Source organism: Toxorhynchites rutilus, chromosome 2, assembly GCF_029784135.1.
Source record: "Toxorhynchites rutilus septentrionalis strain SRP chromosome 2, ASM2978413v1, whole genome shotgun sequence".
NCBI classification, from domain to species: domain Eukaryota; kingdom Metazoa; phylum Arthropoda; class Insecta; order Diptera; family Culicidae; genus Toxorhynchites; species Toxorhynchites rutilus.
The window spans coordinates 106265080-106274595 of record NC_073745.1 but is presented as its reverse complement, the minus strand read 5'-3'; the positions used below and the strand labels follow the sequence as shown (position 1 = coordinate 106274595).

Below are 9516 nucleotides of genomic sequence, written 5' to 3'. Positions count from 1 at the left end.
AATCGATGAACTTTTTGTGACAAAACTCGCACTCGATTTTTTCCTCATCGGGGAGCACAAGCAAATGACGATCACTGTTGGAACAATGCTTATAATGTGGAATGTGCGTAACATCATTGAATGAAAAAGAAGAACATTAATTTCAACATTTACATATCTTTATTGAAATACCAACTATGTCGAGTTTTAATTGTCATAATTCAACCGAAATGATCGCTCGTTATCCTTCCTCAGTGTATCGTGCATTTCACCAATTTCCTCCAAACGGGTGGTTATGCTGGAGGTGGATGATTCAATCCATTGTAGAGAATTCATGTGAGCATTTAGTATCTTTCCAATCTGCACCAAAGGATCGCTCGGATCGGAGTATTTGTTCGACTCGTTTAAATGTTCAATCACTTCCTTGAGATCCTCGGACATTTGTTTGAGCTGCGAGTCTAATGTTTCCGCCATTGAATAAGTTTGGCCTCGTTCGATATAAACCTGAACGATTTTGGAAAGTTCCTCCTATTTAATACAATTCCACTAAAACTACAATGCATTATAAAACATGATTTGATGGCTTTCATTTTGAAAAATTCAATTAAAAAATTTAATAATAATAAATAAGTAATTAGTTAATAAACCCAAAAACCCAAAAAATCATCTAAAAATATAACAGGAGCTAAAATAAACTCTACAACACGTAACAAAAACAAAACATCCTTAATTATTAATTCTAAAAATAATTAAAAGCCGCCCTCGCCACCACGCCTATCATGCACAACAATAAGCTAGAACAGCAACAATTTAGGAGACTCACTCCTTTCGTTGCCTTCAGCTTTTCATTCTCCTGTTTCAATTTTTCATTTTCGGCCCTAATATTCCAAAGACTTCTTTCAGCTTTCATCTTCCTGAATATGGCATCTTCGATTTCTGAAAAATTAGTTGGTTCCCAATCGAACACATCCTCGTCGTCAGCCCGAAGATATGTGTCATTGGGAACCAACGGCGGCGGCCTTTCATTCTCGATAAAATTCATGTTCGAATGAGCAATGCTCCAAAACCATACCTGGGGTCTATCGCTCGGCACAAGTGGTGGCGGAATTTCATCTTCGATCCAATCCACATCTGGATAGATGTACTTCTTATTGTGGGCTGGTTCGACTGGAAAGCGATCTTTTTTTGGTCCACCTCCATCTCCTCCTGCTTCCTGGTAGGCCCGAGAACTTTTGGGGCCTCCTAATCCTGTGGGAATCCTTGGCTTGAAGGTCATTTGCTTCATTTTCCTGGCTGAAGGTTATATTACTTGCTCTTTTCTTGTTGTTATAACCTTCAGTGAGCATTGTTATTCCATACATACAATGCTTTCTTTGATCGAATCAAAATGCAAGGAAAAAGCTTTCGGCCTACTTTTGCATCATTTTTCTTTCTGACATTATTATGTGTATGATTTTATATGGTGTAAAATGTGTAAAATGAAAAAATACTATTGACGAAAAATGTAACGAAAACGTTTTTGGTTTTGTTCGGTATTTTTTAATTGTTCAATGGTTTGAAAAGTGTTCTAAAGGAAGGATGTGTATTGTCAAATCAGAAAATTCGGCCGAAACCATTTGTGCCTCAGTAATTTATCTGCCAATGCTAAGGAAATATCCGGAATCGATGAACTTTTTGTGGCAAAACTCGCACTCGATTTTTTCCTCATCGGGGAGCACAAGCAAATGACGATCACTGTTGGAACAATGCTTATAATGTGGAATGTGCGTAACATCATTGAATGAAAAAGAAGAACATTAATTTCAACATTTACATATCTTTATTGAAATACCAACTATGTCGAGTTTTAATTGTCATAATTCAACCGAAATGATCGCTCGTTATCCTTCCTCAGTGTATCGTGCATTTCACCAATTTCCTCCAAACGGGTGGTTATGCTGGAGGTGGATGATTCAATCCATTGTAGAGAATTCATGTGAGCATTTAGTATCTTTCCAATCTGCACCAAAGGATCGCTCGGATCGGAGTATTTGTTCGACTCGTTTAAATGTTCAATCACTTCCTTGAGATCCTCGGACATTTGTTTGAGCTGCGAGTCTAATGTTTCCGCCATTGAATAAGTTTGGCCTCGTTCGATATCAACCTGAACGATTTTGGAAAGTTCCTCCTCGAGCGGTATAATACACTCCTCCAAATCGGTATGCTGAGCAGTGACGAATTCTAGCTCCTGCTCCATTGCATCTTACTCGGCCTTCACCTTCTCGACAGCCTCATTGAGGGCAACTATTTTTTCGCCATTGCCCAACAAAAGTTTATCCCAAGCGTTCACCTGGGTAGCTTGGTTAGTAAAAATCTTCTCCTGTTCCTCCAATTCGAGCGTCCATTTGTTTATGAATTCTTCCAACTGACAGAAGTTCAGCTGTGTACCGGATACCGAAGATGACTGAGTTGTTTGCGTGGTCGTTGTCAAATTTGCCGCCGACTGAGCTGCTGGATTTGAAGCGGTGAAACTTCCCAACGTTAATTGACCGGCTGCTGTAGATGCTGCTGTGACCGAAGTTGTAGCTGTAAGACCTGCACCGAAACTAAGTGTCGGAGCACTAGATGAGGTAGCAGCTGCAGCAGACGTGGTAGAGCCGGAACTCCGAATGTAGACGCGCCAAATCCGAAACCAGTACTGGCGGTCGTCACTGGATTGGTGGTGCCCATCGTTGGCGCAACGCTCGCAACCGGGTTACCGAAAGTAAAACTCATTTTGCTGCTAACAACAATTTTACGTGCGAAAACTGAACAGGACGAGACGCGAAACACGATGGAAGCAAAGGTAAACATATATTCTGACGTGACAGTTCTATAAACAATAATTTCCAATGTCGTTCTTTCATATCGTTTCCAGATAATGCAAGCTTTTTAAATTTAGGGTTCCCAGAAAGAATCAAATCACAGACTTTATGAATGGCATTTGATTTATAACCAGATGGTGCAACGACTAAAATAATTATTTGAAATTCGTCTGAATTTTTTTCCAAATTTCACGGTTCAAGTTGGATGATTCGGATAAGGGCTAGTTATTTTCGAAGATAATAAATGTGATTGAATTTCATACATACACCTCTCACTTTCACTACAGTCATTTTCGGTGGATTAATTTCAACCTATCGGGGGGTGAAGTGGAAACTAAATGCAAGTGATTGAAGAATCTTGAACGAGAATGAATGAATATTATACGAGAATATTATAATGACGAGAATTGGTAGAAGTTCTATTAAGTAAAAAGAAATTGTGAAGGATTCTAATTGAGCTTTTACAATTTCCTTTTACTATGAGCGTTCACTTATTAGGAAAACGTGAATGATTGAAAGTATTCATAACAATAAAAATCCATTCTGGGCGGGACGAAGTTAGGCGGGTCAGCTAGTGAACAATAAAATCCTGATGAAACGGTGAGTACAGATCGTTACCGACAACAAATGTAAAAAAGAGCGAATGTTGGAAAGTGTGAAAGTGGATGTGAGAAAGTGAGTAAATTGATGAAAATAATAAACTGAGAATGTGAAAAAGTGGCAAAGTGCGAAAGTGAGAAAATAAGAATGAGATGAAGAGATGGGAATAAATTGAGAAAAAGAGAAAAAGATAAAAAGAGAAAGAGATAAAGAGAGAAAGATAAAGAGATAAAAAGATACAGAGATACAGAGAGAAAGAGATAAATAGATAAAGAGATAAATGAGGTGAAGAGATAAGGCGAAAGGAGATAAAGAGATGAAGAGATGAATAGATGAAGAGATAAAGAGATATAGAGATAAAGAAATAAAGAGATAAAGTGATAAAGAGATAAAGAAATAAAAAGATAAAAGGATAAAGAGATCAAAAGACCAAGAGATGAACAGATGAAGTGATTAAGAGATAGAGAGATGAAGAGACCGGAAAAGTTGAAGAGAAAGAGAAAAAGAGAGATTTGATTGTTTTGAAAACAAAAAAAGCCGAATACAGCAGACAAAAAACCCTTCAAATGATATTTGCGTTTGGAGGGACTAGTGCAAATTATTATAATAAAACAAAATGGAATACATTTTTAATGGTTTTATTTGAAATCAATCATATTTTTTCGACAATCAAGAATTGTTCTTGTTTAAGAATAGGGAAAAGCCTCTGTGAGTAGAACAATACAATATTCTTTCTCAGAAAGGCATAAAAACCCTATCATTTTTCGTTAAATGTTATTAAATTCAATTAAAAATTTAAATAGCAATGAATAAAAAATAAATTACTAAACCTAAAAACCTCAACGAGACTAAAAACTAAAACACCTCAAAAAATCATCTAAAATCTTTATCTTTTTGAATAGGGAAAAGCCTCTGTGAGTAGAACAACGCAAATGTTCTCTCTCAAAAAGGCATAAAAACCCTATCATTTTTCGTAAAATGTTATATTTAATACAATTCCACTAAAACTACAATGCATTATAAAACATGATTTGATGGCTTTCATTTTGAAAAATTCAATTAAAAAATTGAATAATAATAAGTAAGTAATTAGTTAATAAACCCAAAAAATCATCTAAAAATATAACAGGAGCTAAAATAAACTCTACAACACGTAACAAAAACAAAACATCCTTTATTATTAATTCTAAAAATAATTAAAAACCGCCCTCGACACCACGCCTATCATGCACAACAATAAGCTAGAACAGCAACAATTTAGGAGACTCACTCCTTTCATTGCCTTCAGCTTTTTATTCTCCTGTTTCAATTTTTCATTTTCGGCCCTAATATTCCAAAGACTTCTTTCAGCTTTCATCTTCCTGAATATGGCATCTTCGATTTCTGAAAAATTAGTTGGTTCCCAATCGAACACATCCTCGTCGTCAGCCCGAAGATATGTGTCATTGGGAACCAACGGCGGCGGCCTTTCATTCTCGATAAAATCCATGTTCGAATGAGCAATGCTCCAAAACCATACCTGGGGTCTATCGCTCGGCACAAGTGGTGGCGGAATTTCATCTTCGATCCAATCCACATCTGGATAGATGTACTTCTTATTGTGGGCTGGTTCGACTGGAAAGCGATCTTTTTTTGGTCCACCTCCATCTCCTCCTGCTTCCTGGTAGGCCCGAGAACTTTTGGGGCCTCCTAATCCTGTGGGAATCCTTGGCTTGAAGGTCATTTGCTTCATTTTCCTGGCTGAAGGTTATATTACTTGCTCTTTTCTTGTTGTTATAACCTTCAGTGAGCATTGTTATTCCATACACACAATGCTTGCTTTGATCGAATCAAAATGCAAGGAAAAAGCTTTCGGCCTACTTTTGCATCATTTTTCTTTCTGACATTATTATGTGTATGGTATGATTTTATATGGTGTAAAATGAAAAAATACTATTGACGAAAAATGTAACGAAAACGTTTTTGGTTTTGTTCGGTATTTTTCAATTGTTCAATGGTTTGAAAAGTGTTCTAAAGGAAGGATATGTGTATTGTCAAATCAGAAAATTCGGCCGAAACCATTTGTGCCTCAGTAATTTATCTGCCAATGCTAAGGAAATATCCGGAATCGATGAACTTTTTGTGGCAAAACTCGCACTCGATTTTTTCCTCATCGGGGAGCACAAGCAAATGACGATCACTGTTGGAACAATGCTTATAATGTGGAATGTGCGTAACATCATTGAATGAAAAAGAAGAACATTAATTTCAACATTTACATATCTTTATTGAAATACCAACTATGTCGAGTTTTAATTGTCATAATTCAACCGAAATGATCGCTCGTTATCCTTCCTCAGTGTATCGTGCATTTCACCAATTTCCTCCAAACGGGTGGTTATGCTGGAGGTGGATGATTCAATCCATTGTAGAGAATTCATGTGAGCATTTAGTATCTTTCCAATCTGCACCAAAGGATCGCTCGGATCGGAGTATTTGTTCGACTCGTTTAAATGTTCAATCACTTCCTTGAGATCCTCGGACATTTGTTTGAGCTGCGAGTCTAATGTTTCCGCCATTGAATAAGTTTGGCCTCGTTCGATATCAACCTGAACGATTTTGGAAAGTTCCTCCTCGAGCGGTATAATACACTCCTCCAAATCGGTATGCTGAGCAGTGACGAATTCTAGCTCCTGCTCCATTGCATCTTACTCGGCCTTCACCTTCTCGACAGCCTTATTGAGGGCAACTATTTTTTCGCCATTGCCCAACAAAAGTTTATCCCAAGCGTTCACCTGGGTAGCTTGGTTAGTAAAAAGCTTCTCCTGTTCCTCCAACTCGAGCGTCCATTTGTTTATGAATTCTTCCAACTGACAGAAGTTCAGCTGTGTACCGGATACCGAAGATGACTGAGTTGTTTGCGTGGTCGTTGTCAAATTTGCCGCCGACTGAGCTGCTGGATTTGAAGCGGTGAAACTTCCCAACGTTAATTGACCGGCTGCTGTAGATGCTGCTGTGACCGAAGTTGTAGCTGTAAGACCTGCACCGAAACTAAGTGTCGGAGCAGTAGATGAGGTAGCAGCTGCAGCAGACGTGGTAGAGCTGGAACTCCGAATGTAGACGCGCCAAATCCGAAACCAGTACTGGCGGTCGTCACTGGATTGGTGGTGCCCATCGTTGGCGCAACGCTCGCAACCGGGTTACCGAAAGTAAAACTCATTTTGCTGCTAACAACAATTTTACGTGCGAAAACTGAACAGGACGAGACGCGAAACACGATGGAAGCAAAGGTAAACATATATTCTGACGTGACAGTTCTATAAACAATAATTTCCAATGTCGTTCTTTCATATCGTTTCCAGATAATGCAAGCTTTTTAAATTTAGGGTTCCCAGAAAGAATCAAATCACAGACTTTATGAATGGCATTTGATTTATAACCAGATGGTGCAACGACTAAAATAATTATTTGAAATTCGTCTGAATTTTTCTCCAAATTTCACGGTTCAAGCTGGATGATTCGGATCAGGGCTAGTTATTTTCGAAGATAATAAATGTGATTGAATTTCATACATACACCTCCCACTTTCATTACAGTCATTTTCGGTGGATTAATTTCAACCTATCGGGGGGTGAAGTGGAAACTAAATGCAAGTGATTGAAGAATCTTGAACGAGAATGAATGAATATTATACGAGAATATTATAATGTCGAGATGTGGTAGAAGTTCTATTAAGTTTATAGTAAAAAGAAATTGTGAAGGATTCTAATTGAGCTTTTACAATTTCCTTTTACTATGAGCGTTCACTTATTAAGAAAACGTGAATGATTGAAAGTATTCATAACAATAAAAATCCATTCTGGGCGGGACGAAGTTAGGCGGGTCAGCTAGTGAACAATAAAATTCTGATGAAACGGTGAGTACAGATCGTTACCGACAACAAATGTAAAAAAGAGCGAATGTTGGAAAGTGTGAAAGTGGATGTGAGAAAGTGAGTAAAATGATGAAAATAATAAACTGAGAATGTGAAAAAGTGGCAAAGTGCGAAAGTGAGCAAATAAGAATGAGATGAAGAGATGGGAATAAATTGAGAAAAAGAGAAAAAGATAAAAAGAGAAAGAGATAAAGAGAGAAAGATAAAGAGATAAAGAGATAAAAAGATACAGAGATACAGAGATAAAGAGAGAAAGAGATAAATAGATAAAGAGATAAATGAGGTGAAGAGATAAGGCGAAAAGAGATAAAGAGATGAAGAGATGAATAGATGAAGAGATAAAGAGATATAGAGATAAAGTGATAAAGAGATAAAGAGATAAAGAAATAAAAAGATAAAAGGATAAAGAGATCAAAAGACCAAGAGATGAACAGATAAAGTGATTAAGAGATAGAGAGATGAAGAGACCGGAAAAGTTGAAGAGAAAGAGAAAAAGAGAGATTTGATTGTTTTGAAAACAAAAAAAGCCGAATACAGCAGACAAAAAACCCTTCAAATGATATTTGCGTTTGGAGGGACTAGTGCAAATTATTATAATAAAACAAAATGGAATACATTTTTAATGGTTTTATTTGAAATCAATCATATTTTTTCGACAATCAAGAATTGTTCTTGTTTAAGAATAGGGAAAAGCCTCTGTGAGTAGAACAATACAATATTCTTTCTCAGAAAGGCATAAAAACCCTATCATTTTTCGTTAAATGTTATTAAATTCAATTAAAAATTTAAATAGCAATGAATAAAAAATAAATTACTAAGCCTAAAAACCTCAACGAGACTTAAAACTAAAAAACCTCAAAAAATCATCTAAAATCTTTATCTTCTTGAATAGGGAAAAGCCTCTGTGAGTAGAACAACGCAAATGTTCTCTCTCAAAAAGGCATAAAAACCCTATCATTTTTCGTAAAATGTTATATTTAATACAATTCCACTAAAACTACAATGCATTATAAAACATGATTTGATGCCTTTCATTTTGAAAAAAATCAATTAAAAAATTGAATAATAATAAATAAGTAAGTAGTTAATAAACCCAAAAACCCAAAAAATCATCTACAAATATAACAGGAGCTAAAATAAACTCTACAACACGTAACAAAAACAAAACATCCTTAATTATTAATTCTAAAAATAATTGAAAACCGCCCTCGCCACCACGCCTATCATGCACAACAATAAGCTAGAACAGCAACAATTTAGGAGACTCACTCCTTTCATTGCCTTCAGCTTTTTATTCTCCTGTTTCAATTTTTCATTTTCGGCCCTAATATTCCAAAGACTTCTTTCAGCTTTCATCTTCCTGAATATGGCATCTTCGATTTCTGAAAAATTAGTTGGTTCCCAATCGAACACATCCTCGTCGTCAGCCCGAAGATATGTGTCATTGGGAACCAACGGCAGCGGCCTTTCATTCTCGATAAAATCCATGTTCGAATGAGCAATGCTCCAAAACCATACCTGGGGTCTATCGCTCGGCACAAGTGGTGGCGGAATTTCATCTTCGATCCAATCCACATCTGGATAGATGTACTTCTTATTGTGGGCTGGTTCGACTGGAAAGCGATCTTTTTTTGGTCCACCTCCATCTCCTCCTGCTTCCTGGTAGGCCCGAGAACTTTTGGGGCCTCCTAATCCTGTGGGAATCCTTGGCTTGAAGGTCATTTGCTTCATTTTCCTGGCTGAAGGTTCTATTACTTGCTCTTTTCTTGTTGTTATAACCTTCAGTGAGCATTGTTATTCCATACACACAATGCTTGCTTTGATCGAATCAAAATGCAAGGAAAAAGCTTTCGGCCTACTTTTGCATCATTTTTCTTTCTGACATTATTATGTGTATGGTATGATTTTATATGGTGTAAAATGAAAAAATACTATTGACGAAAAATGTAACGAAAACGTTTTTGGTTTTGTTCGGTATTTTTCAATTGTTCAATAGTTTGAAAAGTGTTCTAAAGGAAGGATATGTGTATTGTCAAATCAGAAAATTCGGCCAAAACCATTTGTGCCTCAGTAATTTATCTGCCAATGCTAAGGAAATATCCGGAATCGATGAACTTTTTGTGGCAAAACTCGCACTCGATTTTTTCCTCATCGGGGTGCACAAGCAAATGACGATCACTG

The 9516-nt window shown here is 36.8% G+C and overlaps 2 pseudogenes; both read right to left on the bottom strand.

Moving 5' to 3' along the window:
* Positions 1-1825: 1825 nt before the first annotated feature.
* Positions 1826-5154, bottom strand: LOC129766035 (nuclear pore glycoprotein p62-like; annotated as a pseudogene).
* Positions 5155-5713: 559 nt separating this feature from the next.
* Positions 5714-9066, bottom strand: LOC129766033 (nuclear pore glycoprotein p62-like; annotated as a pseudogene).
* Positions 9067-9516: the final 450 nt, after the last annotated feature.